Below are 15,824 nucleotides of genomic sequence, written 5' to 3' on the forward strand. Positions count from 1 at the left end.
AGTACTGGAAGCGTTACACATTCCATTTCCGAAATCGTTAGGGAAATCTATATAACGATATCTACAATGTCAAGAGTGTGCAGAGAATACCAAATTTCGGGCATTACCTCTCATCGCGGACAACGGAGTGTCCGACTGCCTTCACTTAACGACCGAGAGCAGAGGCGTTTGCGTAGAGGCAAGCAACGCTTGTAACACCGAAAATGCAGGATGCAAGGCACCTGCAACCGAAATACATAATTTCTTTTTGAACTGTATGTAAATATTTGTAATTTAAATGCTTTATTTTAATAAGTAAGGACATTGCTTCATTGTAAGTGTACATTTAGGTAGAAGTCTGTTGACGTTTCATTGTATTTATATGTGTTTTACTGTGAAACTTATAAGCTCTGGGAAGAAGCCAAAGGAACTGTTATTTGCATCGACGATAATAGCAGTGCTTGTGCGTTGCAAAATCTTTGGGTAAGGGGTTGTTGCGCAGAGCGCGCGGAGAGAGCGGGAGACGGGTTCCAGCGCTTGTAGTGTGTGGAAGTGTGGTGTTACGCTCTCGCAGTAGAGAGTACCATTTCGGCGGCATCATGTACGCGTGCCCACCAGATGACTAGTAGCAGGAGGAAGGACAGTGGACGGGCGGAAGAGGCTGTATTAATTACAGTTGCCCGTTCCTGTAATTAGCCGTCGCTCCACAATATGCTACATTCTTCAACAACAGCAGCAGTTCCAGGAACACAGATTCGCCGTCGGCTCCGAGTTTCATCGCCCGCACAGCGCTGAAGTAAGACTGTTCGTTGTAGAAAGTATTAACGGCTAACCCAGCAGCACAACTGAATGTGATTTAAATAATAATCAGTTAAATTCAGGGAGATTGTGTCCTCATTGCCCCCAGACATTGTTACCAAGCAGGGGCCTTGTTCCATTTTTCCCTTATATGCTAACCGAAGTTTGAGAATCTATCATTCGAAAAAATCCAAAAATAAAGAAAATGCACAAATTAAGATTGCGGAAATGTTATTTACTTTACATATAGCTTGGAGAACATGGCTGTTTGGTTTGGTACGTATTGTAGTACGTATTTAATTCTGTTCAAGTCAGTAAAAAAGGCTCAGTTGTTCAGACAATAATATGAAATCCAATTTGAAAATTAAGTAACTGCAAAGTAAAATGTGCTTGCCTTTCTCTAAATTTCTTTGATGACATTATGTTGAGGTCTCTGAAAGTCATTGTTCACGTAACGAAGTTCAATACTAACATACAGTTTAAGTGGATACTTTCAAATCATTACTCGATTGCCTTTTTCAAAATTTAATGACAAGCTTAACGTAAAAGTGACTTCTCATTTTTCTTTATCATTACATACTCACTTAAAATTAGTGTCGAAAAACGTGACAAACTTCAGTTGCCACGTCAGTGTTTAATAATAAATGTTTTGCTTTCCCACCATCTTGTACAGGATTTTGGATGTAAGACGCCCTAGTGGGCTGGCGACCGTAATTATTTCCTTTTCGTTCATTAGTGTAACTTTTGGATTCATGATCAGTGGTACCCCTTTTCTGTCCAGTGTTGTTCGTGAGTGAATGCACAAAACAACTTTCATTTTTCCAAATTGTAGCCCTGTTCAGTTTAATTACTTTTTTATTTTTAGTAGACTTTTCTATCCAAAAGATCGATTTTACACTTTCCCCCTACTTATCGGTATCACTTCTTCGGGAAAGATAGCCTTATCCAATTAGAAAAATTCCATTAGGTATTCACGCGATCCACGGTCATATTTTATATCGCAAGCAGGATAGGTCGATTAGTAAGGGGGAGGTTATACGCTGCGTGAAATAACTGCAGAAATCAACGTCGAACTTGCGATGAATGTATCCATCATAACAGTGCAGTGAAATTAGGCGTTAATGGACGATGGCAAAAGACGACCGACTCGAGTGCCTTTGCTATCAGCAAGACATTCCCTGCAGCACTTCTCCTGGGCTCTTGACCCTATCGGTTGGACTCTAGGCAGCTGGAAAACAATGGCCTGGTTAGATGAGTTCCAGTTTTAGTTCGTAAGAGCTGATGGTAGGGTTCGAATGTGGCGCAGACTCCACAAACCCATGGATCCAAGTATTTACCAAGAAAATCGCCAAACAGCTAAACGTTTTCAGAAGTAATTTTGACAACCAGTTTCGGCATTTTAGTATGCCATTTCCAAGCCCCATGTGCGATTAATGCATAGACTTTGTAAGATGCAGAATAAATGAAAGTCAATTTCGCACCTTACATAAGAGTTTTATACGTCGTAATGGGAAGGTGAATAAGATACCTAACTTACTTCGGCGGTAATGAGCGGATTTGCCTATAAGTATGTAATGCAAAAGGGGTGGCACTCAATCGACGGTATTAACACACCGCTCCTATATAATGCTTGTCAATGAGCTGAAGGTGAAACAAGCAGCGAGAGGAAACGTTTTGTGTGGACGCAGGCGCAGGCAGAAGCAGAGGCTACAGCATGGGAGCACCGCGAAAACCTCTTAGGGGGCGTCCCATGGCGGGAGTCAGCGACCGGACAGGTGATGCATACTGGAGAGTAAGTAACAGGCCACCAGAAGAAGGACATACAGAAGCTTTAGAAAACTGCGTTTCGGAATTCCAAGTGGATACGAACAAAACCAGTGACGCTGTTGATTACGTGAACAGCGAGTAATACACATGTGATGTACGCATGTAACTTTTAGGCGTCTGGAGTGGGCACAAAACGTCCGATTGGCGGAAACGAACTAGGAAGGAGTAAAGTGCCATGATTTCGACGCTGTTTAATGGTAGTACCCTTGCGATTGGCAGTGTTAGTTTCTACAAAAATAAGAGGAACGCTCCTATTGTTCGAAAAAACCCGTGACGTGAAGAACAAAAGAACCCAGTTTGGGAGACAGTTCGGCTACGAGAAAGACAAGAGCGAACTTTTCGGGGACTCTTCTCTGAACTGGCGTCAAGTGCAGAACGGGGCACATAAGACTCCTGTATGACGCAGAGGAGAAATTTGTGTGAACACTGTGTTCACTGCAGCTGACATTCAGCTAGATATTTACTGTAGTGTCGTTGAGCTCCAACTGTGGAGAAACGAAGCAGCCAGTTAGTTAATTGTTCTTGCGAGGGCTGAGAGGGCATTTTAATCTGCACACTGCTCCAGCCATGCGCGTGCATATCGCCACATTCCAAGACTAGGGATGAGTACATGTTTTCTCGCATAAAGAGAAACATAGGGAGAGTTTCTGCAGCAAAGGCTTAATTAGTTTTTATAGGAATTTCAAAGGACGAGAGCAGCCATGCGGGAGACAGCTCATCGAAGCTAATGTAAATACTGTGAGCAGAGGCGTGAACTTGTTGGTTCACCAGCTTGCGACCACTGTAAACTCGAGCGATCTTGCGTAATCTTTTGATCAACTTGTAACAAAAGTAAGTAACCTCTATAGACTTGATTGTCATCCTAAACAGTACCTAACTTTGAACCGGATTCGGATGATTTATGGTAGTACTGGCCAACATCATCACGTTGTAGTAAGAATAATTTTGTAAAGAAACTTCTAGTTAAAATTTACCATTGTTGTGTTTAGTATTATTTCACTTTCTGAGGATGAGATGCGTTCGTTTGATAACTGTCATAACATTGTCACATTGTAAACTATATAAATTCGTGTATTTCTGTGATAATATTGCAACATCAAACCAAAAATATTTACATCTTATACAGTTGTTGTTCTGTCCTCAAAACCTTACAACTTTCAAATGTATCGGTGTTAGCAAACTGGAGCCATCAGGACCTGGATACCGTGAATTCGTATCCGAGTGCTTCCTTCAAAGACTTGACAAAAACTGAGCACACCTGCAGTCCTCGGACTCCAATCATTGACATCCTTTCACCCGAAATTTTAATACGACTCTTGAGCCTTTCTTTTATTTCCATCATTACTCCTTCGACGTACAGATTGAATAGCAGGGGTTAAAAACTACATTCCTGTCTTACACCCTTGTTAATCGGAGCACTTATTTCTTGGTCTTCCATATAACGGTAATTTATTCTTAAAAAAAAAACCTTTAAAATTTACACATTTTTATTTACTCTTCAAAATATTGAAAATAGTTAGTAAAAATGTCAAGTCACGAAGTTGTTAAGATGAGTTACCCCAGAAATATAACAAAACAATTCATAGATATTTCACCAAAAGTCAGAAAATCTTCCACGATGACAACATATTAAGTAAAACTGCAAAAACGTTAGTTAAAACCTGTTCAATTCTGTAAATGAGATGCAAAACAATTCAGTACAGTGAATGATAAAGTTTACAATAATGACACATTGCTTGAAGGCAGTGAAACTCACAGCAATTTAACGTCATATATTCCGCATAAGCCGACCATCTCTGAACGACCTGTGGCGCCACTGGCATCCACTTTCATTACAGCGTGAACCAGCTTCATGGTGTACACTTGAACGTGTTGTCTTTCCTTTGATGCAGTCCATCTCCTGATACATGCGTACTCTAGAAACAGGCTACAGGTAGATCACACATAAAGAAAGAGACTGACAGTAGCGCTTGCCTTGCAACAGTCATTTTTTGAATCTTGCTCAGAAAACAGTCTGCTTTAAGGTGAGGCGCAACAGTTCCAATAAATATTCATAAGGCCCATCGAGACATATAATCTCGCCTCAGAAAATACAGTGAAACATCAGTCTTAACACGAGCCTTACGGTTATTTGAGAAGCCTTACATTTGCGGCGGCATTACAAATCATAAACCGCAATCTTTCTTGGTGCCTCAAGTAGATTAAAAATTCGGTAACACTGAACAAAACGATCACGACAATATTATTAATTAACTCTGACGAAGCACCGTAAGCATGATATACATGAATATCCGAAAGAACAGACGCCACTCAAAACACGCAACTGTGATACATGTCATGTAATTTGAAGGAAGCAGAAATGATTACTACTCAGACTACAATTGTAGCGGCTGCATTAATCTTAAAGACTAAGTTGCACAAGTACAAGCATATACAGGAAATGTCAGTGGTGCGTGACCATAACGTACCGTAAAATAGGCTCCACACCAGGGCCACTTTATTATAACATCGTCAGATTCAAACGTGACGCGACAAGCATCACTCGCGAGCGCCCATTCGCCACTGCCCGAGCGCAGCACTACTTACCGAATGGAGCTGTTACTTCCTTGTGGGGACATTCTCACAGGCACACTCAGCCGTACGCCATAATACATGTCTGGAAAGAACTGCTCCCACCTGGTAAGCACTCGAATTTCACCGCAGCAAATACACTCCTGGAAATTGAAATAAGAACACCGTGAATTCATTGTCCCAGGAAGGGGAAACTTTATTGACACATTCCTGGGGTCAGATACATCACATGATCACACTGACAGAACCACAGGCACATAGACACAGGCAACAGAGCATGCACAATGTCGGCACTAGTACAGTGTATATCCACCTTTCGCAGCAATGCAGGCTGCTATTCTCCCATGGAGACGATCGTAGAGATGCTGGATGTAGTCCTGTGGAACGGCTTGCCATGCCATTTCCACCTGGCGCCTCAGTTGGACCAGCGTTCGTGCTGGACGTGCAGACCGCGTGAGACGACGCTTCATCCAGTCCCAAACATGCTCAATGGGGGACAGATCCGGAGATCTTGCTGGCCAGGGTAGTTGACTTACACCTTCTAGAGCACGTTGGGTGGCACGGGATACATGCGGACGTGCATTGTCCTGTTGGAACAGCAAGTTCCCTTGCCGGTCTAGGAATGGTAGAACGATGGGTTCGATGACGGTTTGGATGTACCGTGCACTATTCAGTGTCCCCTCGACGATCACCAGTGGTGTACGGCCAGTGTAGGAGATCGCTCCCCACACCATGATGCCGGGTGTTGGCCCTGTATGCCTCGGTCGTATGCAGTCCTGATTGTGGCGCTCACCTGCACGGCGCCAAACACGCATACAACCAACATTGGCACCAAGGCAGAAGCGACTCTCATCGCTGAAGACGACACGTCTCCATTCGTCCCTCCATTCACGCCTGTCGCGACACCACTGGAGGCGGGCTGCACGATGTTGGGGCGTGAGCGGAAGACGGCCTAACGGTGTGCGGGACCGTAGCCCAGCTTCATGGAGACGGTTGCGAATGGTCCTCGCCGATACCCCAGGAGCAACAGTGTCCCTAATTTGCTGGGAAGTGGCGGTGCGGTCCCCTACGGCACTGCGTAGGATCCTACGGTCTTGGCGTGCATCCGTGCGTCGCTGCGGTCCGGTCCCAGGTCGACGGGCACGTGCACCTTCCGCCGACCACTGGCGACAACATCGATGTACTGTGGAGACCTCACGCCCCACGTGTTGAGCAATTCGGCGGTACGTTCACCCGGCCTCCCGCATGCCCACTATACGCCCTCCGTCAACTGCACATACGGTTCACGTCCACGCTGTCGCGGCATGCTACCAGTGTTAAAGACTGCGATGGAGCTCCGTATGCCACGGCAAACTGGCTGACACTGACGGCGGCGGTGCACAAATGCTGCGCAGCTAGCGCCATTCGACGGCCAACACCGCGGGTCCTGGTGTGTCCGCTGTGCCGTGCGTGTGATCATTGCTTTTACAGCCCTCTCGCAGTGTCCGGAGCAAGTATGGTGGGTCTGACACACCGGTGTCAATGTGTTCTTTTTTCCATTTCCAGGAGTGTATTAAGAACCCATCTGACACTCCCTCAAAAGCTAATAGCCTGCTCTCGGCGCCGTTTCAATATAATCAACGTGTAAACACAATTCTGTCGCCCAGACGGAAAGTCCACTCCTATTCGCTGCCTGTCTGCTACTCCCCACTCCTCAGATCACGTGTCGACGAGTTACCTGACCCCACGATATCTTTGACACGGCCGCGGTCGGCTGCAAATAGTGCCAACCATAGTCACTGCACTCATGGACAGCAACTGTCGAGCATTGTTGAGGTGGATTTAAAAAATCTCATGAAATCAGAGGAATGAATCACTCGTGAGATCCAAAGTGTTACCACCAGCACGACTAGCACAGTGACTGAGCGTAGAGAGTTAAAAAGAACAAGTTACAATGATTGAGCAGCTCCTCACAAGCCACTCATTTCTGCAGTCATTGTTGAGCGACGCTTGAAGTGGTGTAAAGAATAATGCCACTGAACAATGGACGACTGGAAACGAGTGATGAGGCACTCTGTACACTGTGATTGGCAAAGTTTTGCAAAAGTTCGAAATATAGCGTGTGCTTCAATGCCACAGCGAAACTCTGTCTCGGAATCTGGCAGGAAACCCGAAGAGAAAAAAATGGTTCAAATGGCTCTGAGCACTTTGGGACTTAACATCGGAGGTCATCAGTCCCTTAGAACGTAGAACTACTTAAACCTAACTAACCTAACGACATCACACACATCCATGCCCGAGGCAGGATTCGAACCTGCGACCGTAGCAGTCGCCCGGCTCCGGACTGAAGCGCCTAGAACTGCTCGGCCACCGCGGCCGGCAAACCCAAAGAGATTCCGGTCATATAAAAGGCACACCAGTGGCAAGACGCAACCAATACCGTCACTGAATGATATTTTCACTCTGCAGCGGAGTGTGCCGATAACGACGGTGAAGTCACTGACGACAGTGCCACCATGGCAGACTTATTAAACACGGTTTTCCGAAAGTCCTTCACCAAAGAAGACGACGTAAATATTCCCGAATTCCAGTCAAGAACAACTGCGAAGATGAGAAACATAGAAGTAGATATCCTCGGTGAAGCAAAGCAGCTTAAATCACTTAATAAAGGCAAGGCTTCAGGTCCAGATGGAATACCAGTCAGATTCCTTTCAGAGTAAGTAGATGCAATAGCTCCATATTTCACAAATATATACAACCGCTCGCTCACAGAAACTTCAGTACCTAAAGACTGGAAAGTTGCTCAAGTCACACCAGTACCCAAAAAAGGAAATAGGAGTAATCTGCTGAATTACAGGCCCATACCACTAAAGTCGATTTGCAGTAGTGTTCTGGAACATATACAGTATTCGAAAATTATGAAGTACCTCGAAGAAAACGATTTACGATTCAGAAAATATCGTTCTTGCGGAACACAACTAGTCCTTTATACTCATGTAGTAATGAGTGCTATCGACAGGGGATGTCAAATTGACTCCATATCTTTAAATTTTCAGAAGCCTTTCGACACCGTTCCTCGCAAGCGCCTTCTAACTAAACTGCGTGCCTATAGAATATCGCGTCAGTTGTGCGACTGGATTCGTGAAAGGTCACAGTTCGTAGTAATAGATGGAAAGTCATCGAGTAAAACAGAAGTAATATCCGGCATTCCCCTACGAAGTGTTAAAGGCCCTCTATTGTTCCTGATCTATATTAACGACATAGGAGACAATCTGAGTAGCCCTCTTAGATTATTTGCACATGATGATGTCATTTACCGTCTTGTAAAGTCATCAGCTGACCAAAATGAATTGCTTAATGGTTTAGATAAGACATCTGTTTGATGCGGAAAGTGGTAATTGACTCTGAATAAGGAAAAGTGTGAAGTTATTCACATGAGTACTAAAACAAACCCTCTAAATTTCGATTACGGGATAAGTCACACAAATCTGAAGGCTGTAAATTCAACTAAATACTTAGGGATTACAATTACAAAGAAACTAAATTGGAACAATCACATAGATCAATATTGTGGGCAGAGCAAACCAAAGACCGCGATTCATTGGCGGAACACTTAGAAGGTGCAACAGATCTACTAAAGAGACTGCTTACACTACACTTGTCCGCCCTATTCTGGAGTACTACTGTGTGGTGTGGGATCCGTATCAGGTGGGACTGACGGATGATATCGAAAAAGTTCAGAGAAGGGTGGCTCGATTTGTATTATCGCGAAATAGGAGAGTAGTGCCACAGACATGATACGTGAATTGGAGTGTCAATCATTAAAACAAAGGCGTTTTTCGTTGCGACGGGATCTTCTCATGAAATTTCAATCACCAGTTTTCTCCTCCAATTGTGAAAACATTCTGTTGGCACCCACCTACAAGGGATAAATGATCATCACGATAAAATAAGAAAAATCAGGGTTCGCAAAGAAAAATTTAAGTGCTCGTTTTTCCCGTGTGCCCGTTCGAGAGTGGAACAGTAGAGAGACAGCTTGGAGGTGGTTCATTGAACCCTCGACCAGGCACTTATTTGTGAATAGCAAAGTAATCACGTAGATGTAGATGTAGACTGTACAAATCCGATGGTAGGCTTTGGGTTTGCAATGATGTTCAGTGAGAGCCAACAGTGAAGTGCAGAGGAGGTGGTGTTGTGGTTGGGCCGTGCCTGGCTCATGCTATGCGTTGGATTAAACCTTGGTTGCTATTCTGTGTTTAGTCTCCCGCAGTTATCGCGACTATGCTGTTATACTTTCTGTGGGTGGCAGCAGCGCTGTGTATCGATATTCGCACCTTGGACTATCTTTGGCCTGGCGCTTACAGTTTCTGGTTGGGCTGTTTGTGGGCTGTTGGTCGGTTGGCGTGGAGCAGCGAGGAAACGTCCGTGGCGCGTAGTTTGGCCGGACCCGCTGGCAGCCTCTATGCGGTGTCGGAGTGTGTGGTGCTGTTCCATTGCTCCGAGGTTCGTGGCACACCAATCCTGGACACGAAAGTTCAGTTTTGACTTAATCTACCGGCAAGTCACGACTGTTCACATTGTGTCGTTTGGAGTTCGTTGTCGGCTGTTGTGATAGTCCCGCGAGCAACAACGTGTGCTTTCAAGCTGACAAATTTTAGCCACCCTCCAGTGGAGTTTAACTGTACTTGGTTATTTGAATTGAAGTGCACCAGCGGAATCCTTTGCCTTGTGGCCGTTAACATTCCAGTTACCTGCCCTGGCCGTTGACGTAAATTGAGACAGTGTAATTTCCTCATCGTGTTGTCGCTGTCCAGCATGATGTGTAGTTTGACAGCTCAATGTATAATTGGTTGTGGGTGCCAATACCTTCTACCTTGTTCCATTGAACTCCCTGTTGTGTGCTGGTCAGGTGAAGCGGAGGTTATCTTGTCGGTGGTCCATTGACTGTCTGTCGGCTAGGTTGTCGTTGGATCGACAATGGTTGGGTCGACTGCCTGTCTCACTTAAGCGAGCGTTAGTGTTTGAATTCCAGGCCGGCCCTAGGAACTTCTGAGCGCCCTTGGGCGTACTGCCTTCTCTTGTTTGTTCTTGTTGTTTGTACTTATATTGATTCTAGCCGATTTTTAGATTAAGGTTGTTTTGCCCTTAAGGGGTCAGATGGTTTGCGCCTTCAGCCTAATTTAGGAACTGTTTTAAGTAAAGCCTTTGGCATTTTCTTAAAATTAATGTTATTGAGTCTTTAAGTGTTGGGCCTTCAGCCGATTTTGAATTTAACTTGTTTGCTCTTAAAGTGTCAGATTCTTTGGGCCTTCAGCCTAATTAAGGAACTGTTTTAAGATAAGGCTTTGCCTTTTAATTTTCTGATTTTGGTTGAGCTTTAAGTTATTGGGTTTCAGCCGTTTTTAAATTAAAGTGGTCTTGGCCTTAAGGCTTTAGATTTTACGGCGCATTCAGTCGCTAATTAAGTTCCAAAACTAAAACTGTGATTTAAAAAAAAAATTCTTGGCTCTTGTAATGTTTGACCAAATAAAAGGTTGTATGTTCGAGTGTAACTGACAGCCGCTTATTTTGGCCCCTTTCCACAACCTAAACTACCTGTCCTGTCCTGCGGGTTTAGCAGGGCGTCTCAATGGTGTTGGGGTGGCTCTGGCTCTGAGCACTGTGGGACTTAACATCTGAGGTCATTAGTCCCCTAGACTTAGAGCTACTTAAACCGAACTAACCTAGGGACACCACACACATACATGCCCGAGGCAGGATTCGAAACTGCGACCGTAGCGGTCGCGCGCGTTTTGGGGTGATTTTCGTGGTTAGAGTGTGGTCCCCTTATTGTGCTTAAGAAAACGCTGTATTCCGAAGAATATAATCACATTTTACAGCACTGTATACAAAGAGCGGTAGAGGAACAGTTCGGAGGTGATCATTGTATTAGCATGACAATGCTCCGTGCCTTAAAGCAGCATCTATGAGGCAATGGTATGTGGACAGTAACATTTCTGAAATGGGCTGGCCTGCTAAATGGTTCAAATGGCTCTGAGCACTATGGGACTTAACTTCTGAGGTCATCAGTCCCCTAGAACGTAGAACTACTTAAACCTAACTAACCTAAGGACATCACACACATCCATGCCCGAGGCAGGATTCGAACCTGCGACCGTAGCGGTCGTGCGCTTCCAGACTGTAGCGCCCAGAACCGTTCGGCCACTCCGGCCGGCCTGGCCTGCTAAGAGTCCCGATGTGGACCCAGAGGGAAACCCGTGGGATGAATTAGACTTCGCTCCAGACATAACTACCTTCTCTCCCTCTACAACATTTAGACACCTCACCAAAAGTGTCACCAGAAGAGTTCAAGCCGTCTTTAGTTGACAGAATTGTGTCATGGAGACGCCACGAAGTCAGGAAACTTCCATAAGCTAGCAGAGATTATGTTGATGTCTTATGATGGACAAGCACTGGTGATGTTTCTTTCATGGGCGTAAGGCCATCATCCAAAGTATATTTCTGATACACATACAACAAAACTCGCGAATGTCACAAACACTAGCTGTGAAAGTCTGCGTTGATTGATTGGTAGCGATGTTGATTTCGTTCGATGTTGGATCACTTAGCTTATGTTTCCTTTCAGCATGAAGCACCCATTTCTTGCACAACTAAGTGTATATCCTCTACCCTATTTAAAGCTGTTGGGGCACATTGTGATCTCAGTGGCCTCTGGCACCGGAGCATCAGTAAATCTTGGTATTTCCATAGAAATGGTTAACGCTATACATTAACAGAACAGAATTTGCAAAATTACTAACAGAATGCCTATTACAGTTCTCCAAATAGGACAAATGTGTAACTTTTGACAGGAGGATAATTCACAGCCATTTTAATTATTATTCGATTGTGACAGCTTGTTAAAATTTACAAACAGGATTTATAGAGACCGCTACCAGTTACAGTTGTTTTGATATGTTGCTTAAATTACGTAGAGGTCATCCACTCCCAGGCTGGAAACCCCCACTATTTCGTCGGGAGGGAGGCCAGCGAACTTGTGAAGCGTCGTCAGTTTAAATATTATTTCTTTTGTTCCTCACAATTCGTCTTGTCTCCGTGTCTTCTGGGATAGTGAAATGATGCTTTTTGAATGAGACTACGTCCCAGTCATTTAATTAGGACTAAAATATATTAAGAATAAATTTTCTCTGTGTAAATAAATCTGTAAAGTAAAGAGAAAAGATCACGATTTAATGCAACGAATGTATTTTTTTGCTGTTCCAAAAAGGATGTTCCAGAGAAATGTTTACATATTGAAACTCTACTCTCTATAAAGCAAGTTGAAAGCCGTCGCCGTAATTTGTTTTTGGACTATATAAAAGCAGGAGCTATGAGCTCTCTCTCTCTCGTTTGTTTCATGGCTGTTTCACAAAATGTAAGTGTCGCTCTCGTGTCAGTAACTTTTGGTTAAATAATTACGCTGATTTAATTACAGTAGCCGTGTTTGAATTAAGGACTTACTTCCCTCTTGCATTAATGCCAATATCAATTTGCTTGTTGTATTTTAGAAATTTTTCAGGCAGCAGCGAAGGAGAGTTGCCGACGACTTGTCTGGCGGCCACAGTCGAACGCTACTAGTGTTCAATCGGCATTTATTTTATCAAACTTTTGTTTCAGCGTCCCATCAGTTTTATTGATCTTTTCTATCACTATCCGGACAAAGTAATTACACAAACTGCGTAATTTTGAGATCGGCCACTGGCCTCTAAACAAAACCGCCAGTCAACGTTCTCGTCGACCTGATGAGAATCTGATGCTGGTTGGCGGAATATAATTTCATTATCAACAAGTAAAAATTTTCTATGCATCATTCTACCATCTCAGGAGCATTACCACCAGGAAAAGTGATCTATATTTATCACTTTTCCTGGTGGTAATGCTCCTGAGATGGTACATTATTTTTTAAAATACCAGTAATATTATAATGGTAGGTCACTTCGTAAGCTGGAATGGAATCTTCTAAACCCAGAGGCAGGCTCAGGGCTACCAAAGATCGCCGCATCAGCCCCGAGTACAGGCCGGTGACCCGGAGCGCGGCTGGTTGCCCACCCATTGGTTCGCGCATTTGGCTCACACGCCATCCTGGAGTACTCTGCTAGCCTCAGGTCACTGCCCGCATTGTCCCATCAGATGGACTGTAATGTCGGATGCTGCGAAGTCATGCTGAATGTTGATCCTGGGCCACAAGTTCAGTCGCCCATCTCAAAAACGATGATGAAGTTTCAGAACAGTTGGTGCCCTGAACCGGATTGGTGTTGGTAGACTCTGGGACTACCCATCAGTGACAGCTCATTTACTACACTCCTGGAAATGGAAAAAAGAACACATTGACACCGGTGTGTCAGACCCACCATACTTGCTCCGGACACTGCGAGAGGGCTGTACAAGCAATGATCACACGCACGGCACAGCGGACACACCAGGAACCGCGGTGTTGGCCGTCGAATGGCGCTAGCTGCGCAGCATTTGTGCACCGCCGCCGTCAGTGTCAGCCAGTTTGCCGTGGCATACGGAGCTCCATCGCAGTCTTTAACACTGGTAGCATGCCGCGACAGCGTGGACGTGAACCGTATGTGCAGTTGACGGACTTTGAGCGAGGGCGTATAGTGGGCATGCGGGAGGCCGGGTGGACGTACCGCCGAATTGCTCAACACGTGGGGCGTGAGGTCTCCACAGTACATCGATGTTGTCGCCAGTGGTCGGCGAAAGGTGCACGTGCCCGTCGACCTGGGACCGGACCGCAGCGACGCACGGATGCACGGCAAGACCGTAGGATCCTACGCAGTGCCGTAGGGGACCGCACCGCCACTTCCCAGCAAATTAGGGACACTGATGCTCCTGGGGTATCGGCGAGGACCATTCGCAACCGTCTCCATGAAGCTGGGCTACGGTCCCGCACACCGTTAGGCCGTCTTCCGCTCACGCCCCAACATCGTGCAGCCCGCCTCCAGTGGTGTCGCGACAGGCGTGAATGGAGGGACGAATGGAGACGTGTCGTCTTCAGCGATGAGAGTCGCTTCTGCCTTGGTGCCAGTGATGGTCGTATGCGTGTTTGGCGCCGTGCAGGTGAGCGCCACAATCAGGACTGCATACGACCGAGGCATACAGGGCCAACACCCGGCATCATGGTGTGGGTAGCGATCTCCTACACTGGCCGTACACCACTGGTGATCGTCGAGGGGACACTGAATAGTGCACGGTACATCCAAACCGTCATCGAACCCATCGTTCTACCATTCCTAGACCGGCAAGGGAACTTGCTGTTCCAACAGGACAATGCACGTCCGCATGTATCCCGTGCCACCCAACGTGCTCTAGAAGGTGTAAGTCAACTACCCTGGCCAGCAAGGTCTCCGGATCTGTCCCCCATTGAGCATGTCTGGGACTGGATGAAGCGTCGTCTCACGCGGTCTGCACGTCCAGCACGAACGCTGCTCCAACTGAGGCGCCAGGTGGAAATGGCATGGCAAGCCGTTCCACAGGACTACATCCAGCATCTCTACGATCGTCTCCATGGGAGAATAGCAGCCTGCATTGCTGCGAAAGGTGGATATACTCTGTACTAGTGCCGACATTGTGCATGCTCTGTTGCCTGTGTCTATGTGCCTGTGGTTCTGTCAGTGTGATCATGTGATGTATCTGACCCCAGGAATGTGTCAATAAAGTTTCCCCTTCCTGGGACAATGAATTCACGGTGTTCTTATTTCAATTTCCAGGAGTGTAGATGCTGGTCCATAGTCATCCATGGCTGCGGATCAATGATCGTCATTACAGGCAGCAAGAGTATAACTGATACGGAACAATTTCACACAACAAGCGTTAAAGTGTAATAATAGACAATCGAGTGCAGACGACAAGAATGTCATTGATCCCACTTATTGACTGCCTTTAGGCTAATGGGGTGGAATATTTATGGTGTCAAGGAACGACTCTGCTGTGCATCATTTGTAATGACTGAATTGATCTTACTCATTAAGAGTCATCAGCAGTCTTCAGTTTTACTGTATTGACTTAATCTATTTGTTTCAGAATCGTAACTGCTTCGTTAAACCCTTGATAGTTGTTACTGCGTCCTACCTAATGCTTCTTACGTAATGTCACGAGAGTAATGGAGGCAAGCGGGTCTGTACTTGTGTACTTGTCTTGGGCTTTTCCACCGAGCTCCCTGGTGGCCAATTAACTGTGTCGAAATGTTTATGCCTGATGCCTGGCTCATGTTGATACTTCTGTGTGGTTGAGCAATGCCAGGCTTTCCAATTTCCTTACTATCTTGACGTGCAACTATTATTTCAATACTCAGATATATTTTCAGGTATGACATAGTCTACCAAAAATGTCAATACAAAAACATTTCACTTAAACATAGATCTTACTCGTCACAGCATATTTTATGGACTACCTAAGGTAAAAAGCAAGGTGTTATGTAATTGGTATTTGCAAAAATTATCATTAATAACAGAGGAAAACAGTAGATTAGATAATAATAATACAAACTTGCTTGAGATATGCGTATGGCACAACGGGACATTTCCAAATGGAGAACGAAATTGTTGAACAGAAGTTGCCTCTGCCACTACTGAGAAGGCTCCTGCCCCTCTTCTGCAACCAAAGCTTAGTCTGGCCTTTCCACG

This window comes from Schistocerca nitens, chromosome 8, assembly GCF_023898315.1.
Source record: "Schistocerca nitens isolate TAMUIC-IGC-003100 chromosome 8, iqSchNite1.1, whole genome shotgun sequence".
Lineage (NCBI taxonomy): Eukaryota > Metazoa > Arthropoda > Insecta > Orthoptera > Acrididae > Schistocerca > Schistocerca nitens.